Source organism: Geospiza fortis, unplaced genomic scaffold (genome assembly GCF_000277835.1).
Source record: "Geospiza fortis unplaced genomic scaffold, GeoFor_1.0 scaffold59, whole genome shotgun sequence".
In the NCBI taxonomy this organism is placed as follows: domain Eukaryota; kingdom Metazoa; phylum Chordata; class Aves; order Passeriformes; family Thraupidae; genus Geospiza; species Geospiza fortis.
Genome location: NW_005054381.1, coordinates 3,219,543 through 3,238,034, shown reverse-complemented (window position 1 = coordinate 3,238,034; position 18,492 = coordinate 3,219,543). Strand labels below are relative to the sequence as shown.

At 52.6% G+C, this 18,492-nt stretch overlaps 1 protein-coding gene across 3 annotated transcripts in view; it reads right to left on the bottom strand.

The window, feature by feature from the left end:
- Positions 1-14,509: 14,509 nt before the first annotated feature.
- Positions 14,510-18,492, bottom strand: part of FKBP6 (FKBP prolyl isomerase 6) — a 22,214-nt gene continuing 18,231 nt past the window's right edge. Inside the window, exon 7 of one of the 3 annotated variants that reach the window (XM_014308698.2) lies at positions 14,510-15,018. The gene's annotated coding sequence lies outside the window, so the exon portion shown is untranslated. Of the gene's footprint in view, positions 15,019-17,688; positions 18,143-18,492 lie in introns of those variants that run through there. The other 2 variants (XM_031060375.1, XM_031060374.1) reach the window with 2 other exon arrangements.

Below are 18,492 nucleotides of genomic sequence, written 5' to 3'. Positions count from 1 at the left end.
GGGACGGGGAGGGGCGGGGGGCGGGACTCACGCCGGGAACTGGCAGCGAGGTCCGCGCGCAGCCCTGGAGCTCTCCGGCGCTGGAGTCACGCGGGAGGGGGAAACGCAGTCACACCCCGCACTTACAGACATGCACACGCAAACGTGCACAAACAGAACATTTACACAGGTATAGATACACAGATACACACGTGCGCGCTCTCGCACACACTAATGAGCACGTGTCCCTGTGCGCACACACAGGTAACATGCGCACTGACAGACATGCACACGCTTCCACACATCTTCCACACGCATGTGCACACCCTAACGTGCACAGGCCGACACACATTATCACACATTATCACACACTAAAACACACACACATGCACACGTTAACATGCACTAACACACACAGACATAGCTACACACTAATGTGCACACGCACACATGCATTAACAAACGTGCCCATACCGTGTGCATGTCCATGTGTACACACACATACATGCACATGCCCACGCACACGTAGACAAGCACAAACAGGCTAACGCACACACACATGCACACATAAAAGCATACACATACACTAAGATACACGTGCACATATACTCACAGACAGACACACATGCACATCCACACACTGCCAGCCAGGCCCCGCACAGGGTGTGCACTGGCACATGTATGCACACATACACCTGGGCACAGGATCACACATGACCTCACGGCTGCCCAGACCCGCCGAGTGCTGCCAGGCCCCCCGTGCGCCAGCAGGGTGTGCGTGCGCGGCTGAGCACACCTGGGCACGCCCCAGGGCTTGTTGTCCCTGAGGGACGGATCCTCTCCCAGCAGGGTGACATCCCTCAGTTTGGGAACACAGACTGCCGCTCTGGTGCCGCTGCTGAGAACTGGGGAACTCACAGCGCATGGCACATGGTGCCTATGCCCCTGGGGCTGAGCACGGGGTAAGACAGTGGAGACTCCGGGAAATGGCTCAGCTCCAGTGCCCACAGCACAGGCCAGGAAAGCCGTGTCCCTGGCTGAACAACAATTCAGAGCAGGCACAGGGCAGGGGACAGCAATGTCACTATAAGGCCAGGGCAGCTCCTGGGAGGTGACATAAGTCAGGGTGGTCAAGCCGGGGCTGCCAGACCCCAAAGTCCAATGTCCCACTCATAGGGTGACCAATTACATCCAAGGCACAGGGAGGTGTTACACTCTGGGGGTGGCAACACCCCTGCAGACAGGCTGTGCTGCCCAGGCCACCATCACAAGGTGCAATCAGCAGCCCTCCTACGAGCTGCTGATCCCAGGTCAGCCCAGGTTGCTCTGTGCCATCTCCAGCATCCCTTTTGGAGCAGCGTGTCCACCCTGGGGTGATTCCAGCAGGGTCCCTGCAATGTCCTGCAGGACATCTGGTATCCAGTGCCTGGCTGGCGCCAGTGGGTCCAGGCATCCAGCCATTCCTAGGCATTCCCACAGCCCTGCAATTTCTTTAGTAACAGCATAACAACCTGTCAGCGCGGCTCCTAATCACTGACACCCACTGTGCAGGATCCAAACATCCTGGGTCCGGCACTATAGGGAAATTCCATGGGAGCTGCTTATCAACCATGTACTGGAGCACGAGATGAGGCGTCACCCCGGAATTTCCCTCTAACATGGAGTGTCTGCACAATGGGCTCCGGTTCCCTGTGAAAAGGATTATTGGGAGATATTTGGGATTATTTGGGATGTTGGGATGTTTTTCACCTTGGCCACCAGCTCTGGGGTGTTTCAGAAATCACTGTCCTGTGTGCCTAGTGACACAAATCTTCAGGGGGCTTCATGGTGTGGGTTAGGGCCACATACTCTAACAAATTGCTGTTTGGGGGTAGTTTGTGCTGTGGTGCAGCTCTGGGGACAAATTGTCACGCATGGCTGAGCAGCAAAGTGATGGGGATGGAGGTGGCACCTGCAGTGTGCTGGGACCTTTCCCTGGGTCCTTCATCTGTCCAACCCCCCAGACCCAGGGCACGTGTCCTGTGTGAGGTGAGGGACCCAAGGCAGTCACTGCCATCACGCCAGGACACCCCAAAAATAACTGTGGCCGCTAAGGCTTTCCTTCAAGGAATTGATCGCGAAGGAAAGCTGGGAAGCATCACTTGGAAAACCTGAAATGTCTCTGACCCAGCCCTGGCTGCCCAGTGAGGGTCCTGGATGGGCGGTGGGCACAGGCAGGGTCTGGATGAGACCCGGGGTCCTAGCCCCATCTTCCTGGTTCCCCCCCATGGGTGCCCTCCACCTGGACTATGAAAGGTTGGGGGGCGGGGGGGGAGAGGGCACAAATAAATAATTTAATTTTCCTTTAATATGTAAAACTGTTGCTCTTGGCTCCTGTTACTGCAGCCTGGCCAAGAGCAACACACGGATTATTGGAGTCAAGGGGCTCGTTGTAGAGGTGTGGCTGCCCCTAACCTCTGCCCTGCACCTTGGGGTGCTCCTCCCTCATCCCCCCACCAACCCCCCGGTAGTCCTCGGGGTGCCCAAGCCCTGCCTGAGCCCCAATGACGTTCCCGGAGCTTCATCTCACCCCAGAGGTCTGCAGGGGATATCAGGAGGTACCATCAGCACCCCAAGCCTTGCCCTTACACTGTCCCACTGCTTGTGCCTTATGTAGAAGTGACCTGTCCCTGCCTGCTCGCACGCCTGGGTAGCGCAGGGACGGCGGGGAGGGGACAGTGCAGGAGTGGGGACATCCTGGCCACGACCAGAAGCCAAGATCTCCAGCAGGTCTGGGAGCCCCACAGTGAAAACAAGTACCCCAGGTAGAGCAACACAGAGATTTACGGTCTTGGAAGTGGCCCTGCACGGTGGATCCAAGATCAATAGCAGAAAGAAAGGGCTCTCAGAACTGCTCAGGAATTCTGCCCGGGAAGCGGCCAGGCAGGCAAGCGGGACGGATCGCCGGAGCCCGGGAGCCTGTGGTTCCTGGCAGAGCTTTGCCCCATTTCCTTTCTTCCCGTCAACAGCGCCTGAAACCTGTGCGAGAGCCTCGGAAGGGGAGGGGATGAACGGAAAAAATCCACGGGCTGTCCCCCCCCCGGGTACAGGAGGCTGCAGCAGCGCCCCTCTGTCCAGCCATGGCAGGGAGGAGGGCGTCTTTCTGGGAGGAAGGGCTTGGGGGAAGCTCTTAGCACCAGAGATGGGAACAGCCCTGGTGGGAGTCAGGGAGGGGGCAGTGGAGGTGGGGTGGTGGTGCAAGGGAAGGGATGGTGGAGCTGGGGAAAGGGTGATGGAGCAAGAGAGGAGGCAATGGATGTGGGGAGAGGGAGGGGAGAGAAGATGGGGAAATGGAACTGGGTGAGTGATGGAGTAGGGAAGAGAGTCATGGAGGTGGGGAAGGAGCAGTAGAGTAGAGGAGGGGGTGATGAAGCTGAAGAAGGGGGCACCAGAGCCTGGGAGAGGGTGATGGAGCAGAGAAGGGAGTGGGCAAGGGAGGAGGTGATTGATCCAAGGAGGAGATAATCAACTTGGGGAAGGGGTCAGCAGGGGAGGAGGCAATGGGGCAGGGGAGGATGTAAACCGGCAGGGCATCAGAAGATGGAGTTGGGCAATGGATTTGGGAAGGGGGTGGTGTAACTGTGGCAGGACTGTGGGTGCTGCTCTGCCCAGCCTTGGCCAGGGCAGCAGGACTTGTTGCAAGGAGGTGGGGGGCTCCATGCCATCGCCGCCCTTGCCTCTGGCCTGACAAGCCCCCAGATCCCGAGTGGTCCCAGTTCCCACCAGTGCCTGGCTCATAGAGAGAGGCATGGGCTGGGGGCAGGGAGAGGAATCCACGAGGACAGGTCATGTCCATGTGAGCCAGGGCTCTGGGCACCCTGTGCCCTACCTGCCAGCTTGGAAGCAGGAAATGGCACAGTCCTGCAGGGATCTGGGAGGGATAATTTTCCCTTCCTGAAGAATTTCACAGGAATTGCTGTGCAAAAGGCCAGTGGCTTCAGTTTCAAAAGGATGCCAGTGCCAAGCCGGATGGTCTGGTGAGCAGGTGGAGGGGTCCATTCTGGGAGCAACCCATGGGGCTGTGGACTGGCACCCACTCAGCCAGAGAGGCAGATTACCCCTGCCCCAGCCACCATCTCCTTGGGGACACCAGGATCACCACGAGTGATCCTCAAGCCCAAGCTCCTCCTGCCCCGGGCACAATCCTGTGTGATACCAAGGCACACGCACGTGCAACAGCCTGTGCCCACCATAGGACAACTGTTCTCTGTGCCCCTAGGGAGGTTCCATGCCATGGGCAGGTGGAATAGTGGAGAAAGATGGGGATTTTGGGGTCTGACCCCCAAACAAGCAGGTGGAGTACAAACAGTGTCCCCAGGCAGTGTCCCAGTCACCTCCTGGCCTCTGGCTCTCTGCAGGCATTTGTGGTTACAACCCAGCCCATGGTGCAAGGACACTGTGGCCGGGAGTCAGGGATGCAGGCTGACATGTGTGACATTACCAGGGATGCTCTCTGCAGCCTCATCACCCCATCACCCCCCAGCTGGGGACTTGTGGGTCATGGTGCCAGTCAACCCCCCTTTCCAGCCCTGGCCACAGTATCCCTGGGCCATGACATCCCCATTCACATAGCAGTGAGGAGACACACGGCTCAGGACATGACCTTAACCCCAGGATCCCTGGGAGCCTGAGGGACCGGCACGGCGATGGGGACCACATGCAGCTGTGGGATTCAGCAGATGAGGCAGGAGGACAGTGGTGTGTCCCATGGGAGCCATGGCTGGGAGAACAAGGGAGGAGAAAGACAATGTCTCTACTTCACCCACAATATTTTATCTGGTGAGTGTGGTGGCAGCCCAAGGAGATACTTTCAGTTCGTGGCAGCACTGAGACAATTGTCCCTAGCAATGGGACCTCTCCCATCAATGGGAAATCCGGACTGAGCCACACCCCACCCTCAGCCACCTCATTTACCCCTGCAGACCCCTTCTAGGGGGACAGGAGCCAGGTGAGCCCTGGCAGCAGCCATTCACTCTGAACCCTACTGGTGGCAGCAGCGGAAGATTGGAGCAGCTGCTTGAGAGAGGCAGCTCATATACCCCCCCCATGCTGGGCCATGGGGCCACCACGTGTCCCCTCAGGTGATCTTCAGTGCCCACCTCTGTTTCCTGGCAGCCCAAGGAGGGCCGAGGCGGTTCCTTGTGCTGGGAGTAGGCTCTGATGTGCTCCCAGACAACATCCCAAGCCAGCACAGAAGCCTTTTACCCCCAGCCCTGCTTGTCCCCCGAAGTGAAGTTTCTTCCCCAGGATCCTCCGTCCTGGGGGGGTGCTGCCACCAGGTCCCAGCGCTCACATACACACTCAGTCCTTTCTTCAGCCTCAGCCACAGGCTCGGTGCTGGCAGGAGGCTCCACGCTGCACAATGCACCTCCTTGTTCACCGGCCCAGAGCTGGCTTGTGGGGAATGGCAGGGAATCGCCTCCATTTCCTGCTGGAGTTTTATTACATTCACCGTATAAATAAATAAATACGATTCGGAGAAGAAGGGGAGAAGCACAGGGCAGGCTGGAGCCAAGCAGAACCTGATCTGGGACTCAGCCCCACAGCACCAGGGCTGGGGGCACCCTGGGAGGGGGTAGGAGATGCACCACAGCAGCTGTGTCCTGGGTTGTTCATGCTCCCTGGACCCTCAATGCCTTTTCAAAGAGCAGCAAAATCCAGGAGACAACTACCTGGTCAGGGACTGTGGTCACCAGTCTGGACTGGAAGAGAAACCTTCTTCCAAGCAATTTGGGAAGAGTCAGAGCCCCCTCAAGCCCTGCCACCTCCTGATGAATTGCTGTGTCACACTGAATGATGCTGTGGGCCAAGAACTTCTGCACAGGTTCAGCCTTTTACAGAATAATAGGCTGGACACAGTCAAAGCATCCCCTGGGAAGAAGTAACATTCTCAGAGGGCTGAGCCCCAGTCCCAGTATGCTGCAGGAGCAGGGAGGGCTCTTGGAACATGCTAGAAATGGTTTTATCACACCACTGACTTGGCCGAGCTGCCCACTTGGTTGCCAAGACCAATCACGTCTCCAAGTGCAAACTCAAGGCTCTGTCACCTGGCACTTCCCCTGGATGCCCCACAGCCATGGAGGGCTTTCTCCAGGTACTCACCTACTGGCAATGCCATTGGTGCAGTGGTTCTCCAGCTGCATGGACCAGGATGAAGAATCCTGGCTTTTCCAGGGCTCTTGGGTTGAGTTGGTGTCAGCTCCCCCTCACAGCTGGGCCCAGGTGCAGGGAGAAGGCAGGAGCAGTCCCAGCTGATGGTCTCCTGTCCCTGATACCTCTGGGTGAGCACATCTCCTCCCAGTTACTGGACAAAGTTATCAGTGCTGGGAAGCCGCACACTGCATTTCTCCCTTACCTCCCAGGGTTGCAAACACCTTCTAATAGGTGGCATCCCAGTCTATGGCAGGAAGCTGGAACAAGAGGATCTTTAAGGTCCCTTCCAATCCAAGCTACTCTCTGATTCCATGGAAGCAGCCCATGTTCAGGCACCATTCTTATGGTTCCTACCCAAGGTTGGGTTACTCTTTGCTCTGGACAAACCATCTGGCACCAGCATCCTCCTCCCTGAGCTGGTTCCTCCTTGAGTACTACCTCTTCTCCTCGTCTCCATGTGGAGAATCCTAGGAGATCCTCATCTCTCACTTGGCCAGAGGAGGAAGGAGAAAGTTCCTCAGACTAACCTGATCACCAGAGAGCTGCTACAGTGCAACAATTCCATCCCCACCTTCTCTGGGCCCTCTCTGAAGAGGAGCTGCTGTGGATGAGCTGCAGCTCCAGGACCGGAGTTCCCCAGAGCCTTATTTCTCAAAGAACAGAGCCTGATGTCCTGGCAGGGCCAGCTCAAGGGATGTGGAATTTTGACAAGTTTAGGGTAAAGAATTTTCTGCTCTGCTGGAGGTGGACCCAGAGCCCTTCTTCCCTTTTGCCTCCCATCACCCACAGGATTTGGGTTCATGTCCAGATGGGAGGCTCTTGATGGGTCATTCTGCTCTTCATTGTCACCAGCTGGTCAAATGGGCTGACACCTCTCAGGGATCAGAAGAGCCCTCACCTGCTTGGCCCCCTAAACACTCCACTTGGGAAGTTCAGACCTGATCCCAGTCTCCCTAGGGGAGACGGGATTTAGGCACAGGGAATCCAAACCAGCAAAGAACTACACCCCAGATGACCCAATGGTGTTCCAGAAAAGCAATGTGACCTCTTGCCATTCCCTGAAGGTCCACCCAGTCAGGAGCATGCCAACCCTCCCAGCTCCCTGAGGCACCCATCCCTTGGGGCAGCACTAGTGCATGCAGGGAGCTGGAGGGGTGCATTCCACCAGGGAAGGACTTTGCACTGGAGCAGCACCAGCGTGATCTCCTTCTATCTCGAAAACACCCTAATACGCCAACATCTTTGAAAATATTCAAAAACCCAAAGTTTAAGAAAGAAAGCAAGCAGCACCATTGTGGGGGAGCCAGCTGCAACTTCTCCAAAAAATATCTTTACAAGATGGGGCAGTGCCTTGTCAGGTCTATCATCATCATCATCATGACACCAGGAGCTCAAAACAGCAACTTGGAATGGAAACCCTCAGGTATGTCAAACAAAAACACAATTCCCCATTCACTGGCTAATCCTGTTCTCCTTGAGGGGAAAAAAACCACAAGTCTCCCAGATTTATTCAGCCAAACTCAGCACTTTTGAGTTTTGCTGATGGTGTCTAAATATAGTTTGTGAGAAACAAATAATCTTTCAGGGATTTCTGCTACCTCCATCTCTCCAACCACCTTGTTTAAAGGTCAGTGGCTGCAGTGAGGGCTCACAGGCATCATTGGCCAGGAGCCAAGAGATGAAGAAATGAGCTTTTTGGTGTGCCACCAAGGCTGTGAGCTCGGTCATCCATCCCTGGGCTACTCCAGCAGCACTGGGGTGGGCTCTGGGGTGGCTCTACTCTGTTCCCATCCCCAGCTCCAGCCTGTCTGTCTCCTGGCCCTGCTAATAGCACAAATTTCCCTGTCATGTGCTGATCACTGGAGGAGAAGGGGAGAGCAAAAGCTGTTATTGGGGAGGCCACAAGTTAGAGGTGACATCCCTATCACTGGAAGTGTTCAAGGTGAGGCTGGATGGGGCTTGGAGCAACCTGGTCTAGTGAAAGGTGTTTGGTGAACAGAAGTGAAAGGAATTTGGAACTGGATCATCTTTAAAGTCCCTTCCAACTCAAACCATTCTGTGATTCCGATTCCATTATGTCATCCCAGAGCAGCAGGAGACAATAGATCCCAGCTCTCTGAGTGTCCTGCTCAGCCTCTTCCCTTGATGTTCAATCTGCATGTTCCTGCTTTTGCCCGGCCTCAAGGTACCCTGAGTTACCTTCCTCCCCTTTCCATCCCTAATCCTGTTCCACACAAAAAGAGCCACAGGCAAGGGAGTTGGTGCTGGCTGGCAGAGCTGAAGGTCCCACCAGCTCTACATACTCCCAAAATCCAGGGCTGGAAAACAAACTTGTCTCCAGGTCTGCAGCAGAGCCATGGCCCATGGAAATGGCATATCCTATCACCCTACTGTGGCTGTCAGAGGGTTGTGTTGGCAGGACTGAGGGCAGAACCCAGCTGCCCTCTTAGGTGAGTCCAAGTGTTTCTGCAGCCAGCTCATGGCTCCCAGTAATACAGGTTTGCTGCAAACACGCCAGGAGCAGCAGTAAGGTGTCTAAGTGGGATTTGAGATATCTGCATGCCACGGGGGATGGCCTTGGGTGGTGGGAGGGAGCTGCAGTACAGCAGCAAACCTGTGTCCAGCCCTGTGCTCCATGTTCTGGTGGGTCCCCTGGCACCTCTGTAGCATTCCCATCACATGACAGCCTCAGGGATGCCAGACCATCCCATGGGAGCTGAGGTCCAGGCAGCTTGTGGAGCTGCTCTGCTTCCCAGCAAATTCCTGGCCCCAACTACCCTGAGTGGGGACACTTCTCAGATCCACTGAGCTTTGGCATGTACCATGTCCGTGTCCCTGCCATGGGCTCTGCCCTGGCAGGCAGGTCACATCCCAAAGCTCCCAGCGGCCCCACACCCCTCCTCTCCCACATTTTCCACCTTCACTGCAAACCTCCAGTGAAGGAAAATGTGAAGCCATGGAAAACCAAGCCTGTCCCTGTCAGCCAGGCCACATTCCTCCTCCTCCTCCTCCCGCTCCTCCTCAGCCCCTTGACTCTCAAACCACAGATCGTCCAGCTCCAGGAGCTCCAGTGTCCCACCACAGCTGGTTGCCCACTCCCCCTGTGCAGGATCTGGAGCAGTCAGAGTTTCAAGGGTGAGAGTGCTGCTGGTGTAGCCCCAGTGTGTAGCCTCCATTCACCTTTCCCTGTGTTGCTCCAAGCCCAGGTCCTGCATTAGCTCCAGACTTCCTAAGCCCACATCTGGGACTGGTCCCTCTGGCATCCAACATAGGAGGCCAGGGAGACATCACTGCCCCTCTCCTCTGAGCTCACCAAGGTGAGCAGAGCTGGGAGTCATCACATTCCTGACCCTTCCACCTGGAATGACCACAGCCTTTCCCCCCACACTTCTCATTTCTGACGCAGGTCAGTATTTCCACCCTCAGCTTTCAGACCCATGTGCAAAATCTGAAATCTTCTTTTGCCTACGTAACTCCAGAACCTTCTCTACTATCTCCTCCAGAATCAGCCCCCAGAGCCTGTCAGGCACAGCTCCTGTCTGACTTTGCACAAGAGGATGCTCTGCACTGTGGGAGAGACAGGGGAGGCACCAGGATACGATGAACACAAGATGTGCATGGGAAGGGTTGGACAAACTGCCAAAACCCCAGAGAAAACAGCTCAAATCTGATTTTTTTTCCCCCCAAAACCTGGAAAAAGAAGTGCAGGATCATCAGGGAGCTCCCACTTTCCTGCCAATGTCAGGACCAGGTGAGGGGTTGAGGATGCATAAGCCGGACCCCTCCCAAGAGCATCCTTACCTGGGAGCTGCATCATCTCTAGGGAGCTCCCTTGGGCCCTATTTGGGTGGGAATGCTTCTGTCAGCTCTGGAGCCACAGCTGTATCCTGAAACAGAGGTATCCTGAAACAAAGGTATCCTGAAACAAATGCTAATTGTTCCCAGTTAAGGACAGAACTTGGATACTCATCAGTACATGGTACCAGCCCTAATGATTTTTCCAAGATGGCTGGGAATGGGGGCAGTGGAGCTGGGGAAGGCTCCTGCTGTTGGCATCCGCCCCGAGAGGGGAGATTTGTGTCTATACTGCTTTCAGGGAAAGGGAAAACATGCTTTGGGCTCCCCTGGGCTTTCATAACAGCTCCTCAAGGGATGGAGCAGAGGTGTGGAGGTCCCCAGGGACCCCAGTGCTTCATAGCAATAGTGCAAGAGCTGGCGCAGTGTCCCCCCCACCTCCCCCTACTGCGATTGGCTGTCTTAGGGTATCCCAAAAGTAGCTGGGGCCAGGGCTGAGATAGCACAACCCCACAGCAGCCCCAGCATGAGATATTCCCAGCTGGGCTGGGCTGGGCTGAGGACATTGAGTGAGGACACCGGGGGCTGCATGGCCCTGCAAAACCACCCAAATATGGCAAACAACTGAACCCAGAGCTTGGCTGGGCTGTGAGTTCCCTTCAAGGAACTCAGACAAGAGGAAAGCAGAGATGTTTCCCCTGGATCCCCAAGGCTGAGCCAGGCTGGATGCTCTGCATGTGATACCACCCTCACTGCTTCTGCAGCTCACATAGTTTTCAGAGATTTTCTCAAAGCTGGAGGAAAAAGCCTTATGGAAGCTGCAAAGTCATGAAGAGCAGCAACACAAGATGGCAATATGGGGGTCCAGTTGTACCCAATGCCCTCAAACCCACCCAAGAGAGAGCAAGCTTCCAAAACCTGGCAGATGCTGGAAACGCTTTCAGCACACATGGGAATCCCTGGGGCTGGGTCCCAACTCTGCTAGAGGGGTTTGCACCTGGAAAGACCAGCTGAGGGCACTGGGAGCCCCTGCTCTGCTTGGGGGGATCCCCTTGGTGATCACATTGCTGGGGAGGTGAGGCACCCCAAATCAAGCGCCTGGAAGCAACAGCCGCTTCCTCCATTACCCAGCCAGCAGTGCCAGCACACTGGGGAAGACAGGAATTTCTGTGTAAATCCCATTTACTGTCGGGTTTCTCACTTCCCGCCCAGTAGACAATTCCAGCCCTCAGAGCAGCACTGCATGAAGGGGCAGTTTGATGTATTTTTGGAAGGAGAGGGAAAAAAAAAGCCCTGTCTGAAAAGAGCCTCTTTCAGCTATTAATGAAGTGAATATTATATTAAGAGTGAAAACATATTCAGGGGAACTTACAGAGGGAGACAGAAAACCTTTTCATAACACCCTGGCCACAAACACAACTGCCAATTAAACCGGCTTCGCTCTCTGGCTGGTGCCAACACAAACGAGGGGCCAGGAGCAGAGCATGGAGCTGGTGCATTCTGCGGCTGGCTGGGCTCGCCTGCGGCTGGCAGCACCAAGGGGGTTCTGCTTCCATGACTTCCAGGGCCAGCCATTGGAACAAAAAGATCCGAGTCTTTTGTCCTTACCTGGGGGAACGGGTGCCCAGTGAGGGAAGGGACTCCGGTGCCATGGGGGTCCTTGGTCCTTGTCCCAGCCCAGGGGCTCCAGTGCCATGGGAGTTCCTGGTTCCTGTCCCAGCGCAGAAGAACAGGGTGCCCAGTGACTCAAGGGGCTCCAGGATCCCAGGGAGCCCTCTGCCCCTATACCAATCCAGGGGATCCAGTGCCACAGGGGTCCTTGGTCCCTGCCTGCAGCCTCCTCTCTGCCCTGTCAGCAGCACAGGGATGGTGGCAGGAGCCTGAGCCCCCAAGCCCCCCCCAGGATCAGCAGGATTGCTCCTGGCCCAGGGGAGGGTACTGAGCACCCACCCAGATTGAGCTGATAGGACCAACATCCCTATGCATATCAGGAAGGTTTGGGGAGATGCTGCATTTCCCACTGCAGCACCTTGCGCCTTGGAGGAAACCTGTGACCAGTCTGCATCATAACAGGAGGTGCCACAACATGGAGCACCTTCCAGCACTCCTATTTCACATGCCCTGGATGTCTCAGCACAGGTTTAGCACAACCATTTCATGTGTTTTGGTTGCTTGCCAGCAGTCTCAGCTCACCCTTGTCCCTGGCAGAGCACAGCCCACGCCATATAGGCCACAAGGAGGACACCCACCCAGTCTCCAGGGTTTCTGCACCAGGTGCCAGTGGAGGAAACAGGCTTGGAGTGGGATCTCACTGCCCTTATGTGTTCTTGGGGGTCAGCGGTGTGCAGGGGAGGACAACATGATGGGAGATGTTCAGGTGACACTCAGGGGTTGTGATTCACACTTCAAAGAGTCTTTATCTTTGTAGCCCAAGGAGCTGCTGGATTGATGGGTTGAGGGTGCATGACATTTCAGGTTTGGATAAACAGCCATGCCAGGAAAACTTCACCTGAGATCAGATAATCTTGGAATTGAGCAAACCCAGCACAGCTGCAGAGCTGCAAGTTGACATTTGATAAACCCAAACTAGAAATACAAGACCACTGCTGAGCTGGGACCAACCTTTAGAACAGCTTCTCCAGGGAATACATTGAAGATGTTTGTCAAAAACTATTTCATGGAGGGGGGGAAGGGAAGCATTTTGGCCAAAATTAAAAATTCCAGTAGGAAACTTTTCTCTGATTCAGTGTTTTTTGACTACCACCCCAAAAGCGTGGCTCTCTGTAGAGATTTTTGTCTCTTTTGTTCAAGGACTAGTATTTTGGCTTTAATGCCAAGTCAAGATCCGAACACACCTCTAATTTTGCCCAGGGGCTAAGAGATTGTATTTCCTCCTTTAATAATGAAAAAGAAGGAAGGAAGGGATAAAGGAAGGGAGAAAGGAAGGGAATAAAAAGGGGGGGGGGGGAAGAAAAGAAAAAAAAATTAAAAAATAAAGTAGTTTTTCGACATAATTTGGTAAAGAAAAATGCACTTCAGCAAGATCTACCTCACCGTGGGAAGTCTCCAACAGCAACAAACTGCCTGTCAACCTGCCTGTCAACAGACTCTGTGTGAAGTACAATTAACCAGCATGGCCTGGGTGGCAGGGAAGGGTGGCTGCTGTTCCTGCCATGTGTGCTGCTGGCAGCAGGACTGGAGTGGCTCTTCCAGAGGCTTGGAAAGCTTCTCACTGTGCCACAGCAGTCACACCCCTCCTACACTTCAGATTTAGCAGATGAAACGTCTTTCTCAATGGGGTCCGTCCTCACAGTTTGGGGTCCAGGAGATCCTGCCTTTCCAAGGTCATTGGTGGACAGGGATGTGCCAAGTCTCCACTCGTGGATCCAGCTGCCCACAGTCTTTTGACGCAAGGGCTGGCAGGGAGGTGTCAGCACAGCCCTTGTCAGGGAACTCCTGGGAGGCACAGCTGTCCCATTCTAGGAAACTTGCTGTGTTTATATCTTCAGAACTATCTTATCCCAGGAAGCACAAAGTTCTTTGCTTCTTGTAGGGAAGAGGCATCAACTCCCACTCAGAGTTACTATGAAATTTATGCAGAGAAAGACAGATATCCAGATTTAAAGGCCCTCAGAAAGGAGTCCCAAACACCGCTGGGAAGGAGGCATTGCCATCTAGTGTCAGGCTAAGAAAGGGCTCAGGGACACACTGGCCCTGCAGCAGGAGCTGAACTGGATAATCCCAGTGGGTCCCTTCAGCTTAGGATACTCCATGCTTCTACAATTCTCCTCTTAGCGCCAGCCCAACCTCCACTGACTGGAGATATGGTTTTAGACCCTTCTGTGAAAGAGCAAGGCGAAGAAGATGGACAGACAAGGCCAACTGTGATACATGGATGGCTGGGAAGCCCTGGCTGATATGGCTGGAGAAGTCAGAATCATGGAATAGTTTGGGTTGGGAGGGACCTTAAAGCTCATCTTGTTCCACCCCCTACCATGGGCAGAGACACCTTTCACTAGACCAGGGTGCTCTTAGCACCAGACCCTCATTCCCCTCCTCAGAGCCAGGCACAGCAATTCCCCTTCTCCTGTGATAACACCTGAGGAGCCAAACTTTACCCTGCCCACTTCTCAGCTACTTTTGCTTACATTTCTTCAAGCCCTTGAATCCATCAGTCTTGATTCCTCTCATCTTTGAACCTGTTCTTGTCTTCTCCAAAGTCCTTCTCCAGCTCTCTTGGAGCCTCTTTATACAGAGGAATGGGCACTAAGGTCTTCCTGGAGCCTTCTCCAGGTGAACACCCCCAGTTCTCCCAGCCTGGCTCCAGAGCAGAGGGGCTCCAGCTCTTAGAGCATCTCTGACTCTGCATTTATTCAATCCCAGCCACAGCCCCATATGAGCACACGGAGTTCTGGAGTTTGCTCCAAAGCTGGTATTATTCAGCAATTTTAGATCTAGCATCAACATTCACAGGAACATTCAGCCAAAACAAAGAGTACAACAACCAGTCACCCATGAAGGGAGCCAGCTCTACAGACCCCATTCCAAATTCCAGCTCCTTTCAGGCATTAATCACTTTTGCAATCACTTTTATTTGTGCAATACATTGGCACAAGTCCTGCCAGCTTTAATGTTCAGGTTGGTTTATTTCCTCAGAACAAAAATATCAAACATATTTTTTTTAAGAACAACCTATGTAAATAGAAAACTTCATGGCATCCTCCTCCCCCTTACAAATTTCCTGAAAGCAGCCTGGCATCTATCTGCAAGAGGCAGGACATCAGGAAAGAGTTTTCTTCAAACAGTGTGCACGGGAGAAGAGAAGGAATTTACACAGACCCATTCCTCTCTCCAATAGCACGGATTTAATTATTCTGGAAACTGCCTCAAAACATAGCAAACAAACCAAACTTCAGGAAAATCAGGCTGTGTATAAACACCGAACCTTCACTTCAGTCTCTTGAAGTAAGACAGTGCTCCTGCCCCTTTTCCCAAAACTTGTATGTGATGCTGAGATCTCCATGTGCCAAAAGGTGGACAGCTGCAACAGTCCTAGGATGACAAAGTATCACAGTCAGTGTTTCCCCAGCATCACCTGCACAGTTTATTGAATTTCAGCTCTCAACGATCCATGGTTACCAGCACACACCTCCAGTGACCCTGAAAGAAACATCTAGAATTCTACAGATTAGCACAAATGGAACAAACACAGTAAAATCCCCTTAAAATCCATTCAAACTGCCTCATGAAAGACTTGGAGAAAACAGAGTATTAAGTGACAAGAACTAAAAACGATCCAGGCCCCCTCAGGGAAACCCCCAAAGTACTCCTTGGGCCACCTCCCTTCCTACACAGGGTCATCCGTGCTTCCCATCACTCACACTTTTCCTGGTGCTGGGAAACTGAAGCCTGGATACTTACTCTGCCTTTGGGAGAAAGGTGAATCTTGTATGACACACAGGAATTTCTCCTCAACCCAGATTTCTATTGTTTTTCCTCGTATTTCCCTGTTCTCAGCCCCTTCCTGTTGCAGGACACAAGCACTGCAAGGCTTGGCCATCTGGCTGCATCCCAGCAATGGATCACAGAGCACCCCCAGCACTTTGGGCAATTGTTTATCTCACCCCATCACTTGCAAGTTGGGTTCTTGACAGTCTTGAAGCCCTGGCAAGGGAAATGACAATTTCCACATCCAGCAAAACCTCTTTATTTCATCTCAGCCTCCACCCATACCTCCCCCTTCTTTGAGGTAACCAGAAGGAAATTCATACCTTGGTGCAGCATCAGCTTGGTCTGGGTAAGAACCAGGACTGTTTTTAAGTGGTGATTCCTCCCTCCTCAGCTCTAAATTTGAAAGGGGAGCCTCTCTGGTTACTGATCACGACTTGGCTCACTTACCTCACCTTCTAATGGCTTCACTGACCTTGTTGCCAAAAGCTCAACTGCTCCTCCAGTGCCTCTCCCAGGTGGGCTTTCCCTCTGCTCTTACAGAAGCAGCACCTTCCCCTCCCTGGTCCTCAGACAGAATCAGCACCTTCCCCTGCGTCTGGTGCCACAGGTCACATCCTGCTCTCCTTGATGTAGCTGCAAGTGGCTCCTCTCAAATACCAACACAGAAGAACTCCTACTGGAAGTATTTCCCCAATTTGTGAGCACAAAAGACACCAAAATACTGTTGGAACATAAGCCTTGTCCCTCTCTCATCCATAGGATTACCAGCAGAAGGAAAAGAAGAATAAATGAAAACCCAAGTAAATCCTTAGAAACCTTTCCCCAGAACAACCCGGTATCTGTCTCCTACAGGAGCGCTGAGTATCAAAGGATACCATCCAAAAGGTGCATGACCTGCTCACAGCTCAGGAATACCAGGAGCCCAAACCCATTTTTATACTCTTCCAGCATCTGCATGCCACCACAGCTGACCCAGCCAGCTCAGCTGCAGTGGCCATTCCAGCACATGTAAATCAAATTGCAGGTAGCAAAATAGGAAAGCCTGTTCCTTAGAGGATATTGAGTTACAGGCTGCTAACCAGGAGGAAAAAACAAACAAACAAACAAACAAACAAACCAAGAACTGTGAGGGAAATAGCTTCTTTACAGACTAAAAGAGGAGAAGATGAAGCATCACATGATGCTCAAAATCCACACCTCATTCATTATACATCCTTGAAAGGCACCACAGGATCACAGGATAACTGGGGCTTTGAGGAACATCAAGACTCTCCAGCCCACCCCTAATGACTCATCTCCCTCTGATGACCCTGGAGCAGTGGGATCATCAGTCCATGGGCTCAGAGCCACACAGAACCTATGACCAAGGGCCACCCTGCCAGAAAATTGGGCCTGAGTCAGCACAATGTGCCTCCTACAAGGGCTGTCCCCAGATTAAAGTTAAGGATAACAAAAGCACAAATGAGCTGAGGAACTTTTAATACTGTCAGAAACACAGGAATGAGACTTCCAGCCTACCACAAACGGGGAGTTAGTGCACTCACCAAATCCCATGCTACAGCCTCCTTTAATAGGCCCCCTTGTACTGCCAAACATTCCAAAACTTTGGGGGTACACAAGGTTCCTGACACACAAAGATATCAGTTGTCAGTCCAGGCTGTCAGCACTTTCCAGGAAAAGAGGGAAAGGAAGTCCATAAAGGACACTTCAGCTGATCTCCTCTTTGAAAATGAATCAGAGGGAGAAAAACATAAATAATTTCTCCAGTTCACAGCAGAAAGTGCTTTCAACCAGGAGAAGGAAAGAAAGGCTTCAACTGGGAAAAAGGAATCCTTATTTTTGGATGTGCTGCAGTGTTCTCTGTATTGTTAAACTAAAGCACCCTTGCTCCTCCTAAAATAAAACTGACTTCCACTCTGCTCCTTGTCAGTCTAATCCCAACCCCATGCAGCAGTTCCTCCACATGTTCCCAACAGGAATACTTCAAAGCTGATCCCTTGGTGTGTGACAGCTGTCACAAGGGTTTTTGGGATGAAGGAAGAGACGTTGATCTGACTCCATGATCAGAAGGCTTGATTTATTATTTTATGATGTATACATAAGCTATAACTATATTAAAAGGAAAGAAAGGAAAGGTTTCCACAAGCTGCTACCTAACCTAAGAACAGAAAAGTAAAGAATGATAACAAACCCCGCTCTCTCGGCACAGTCCGAGAGAGCTCTCAGTTCTGGATTGGCCATTATTTCTAAACATCCAATCTGGGCCAATCCAGACAGACCTGTTGCGTTCCACAGCAGCAGACAACCTATTGTTTACATTTGTTTCTGAGGCTACAGCTTCTCAGAAGGAAAAAATCCTAAAGAAAGGAGTTTAGTGAAAAGGGTGTCTGCGACATGTCACCCTTTTTATCTAATTAGATTAAAAAGAAAATGGTTTGTAATTTTCTCTGCTGAGCCCATGCAGAGGAAAGAACAAAACCTGACAAGTTATCTGTTGCCAGTCAAACTCAATCAAGTGCTCCTGTGGAATGAACAGGGAATTTCTTCACCTGTAAAACATAAAATTCTATGATGTCACTAAAACAACTTTACAATATAAGAAAAATGCAAAACCAATGCAAACAAAGTCCAAGTCCCAACAGCTGAGTTTCAGGAAAAGCCCATGGTCTGAAGATGTTCTTCTTCACCATCTCTGAAAGTCCCTTTTGGTCCTGAAACAGGCTTGCTGCAGGAAAATCCATCAATTGTTATCAAAAGTCCATTGACAGTCATCAAACAGTTTCAAACAATTTTTTTTAAAGTTTCTAACTTTCTGAAATGTCTTAGACACAGCCCTTTATTGAACAACTTGGGCTGAAGCTAATTTTTGGCCCTTCAATGCTTTTTGAGCTGCCTGAGAGAGCCTGGGGGCCCTGGCCCGTGTGGGAGAATCAGGAACCCCAGACCTGGCCCACAAAACCTGGGGGGCCCTGGACCTGAAAGGGAAAGCAAAGCCCCCAAATCCAACCTGAGGCCAAGAGGCAGTCCTGGCCCATGGACCCGAGCCCAACGGCCCAGGCCCAGCCCGCTGGGAAT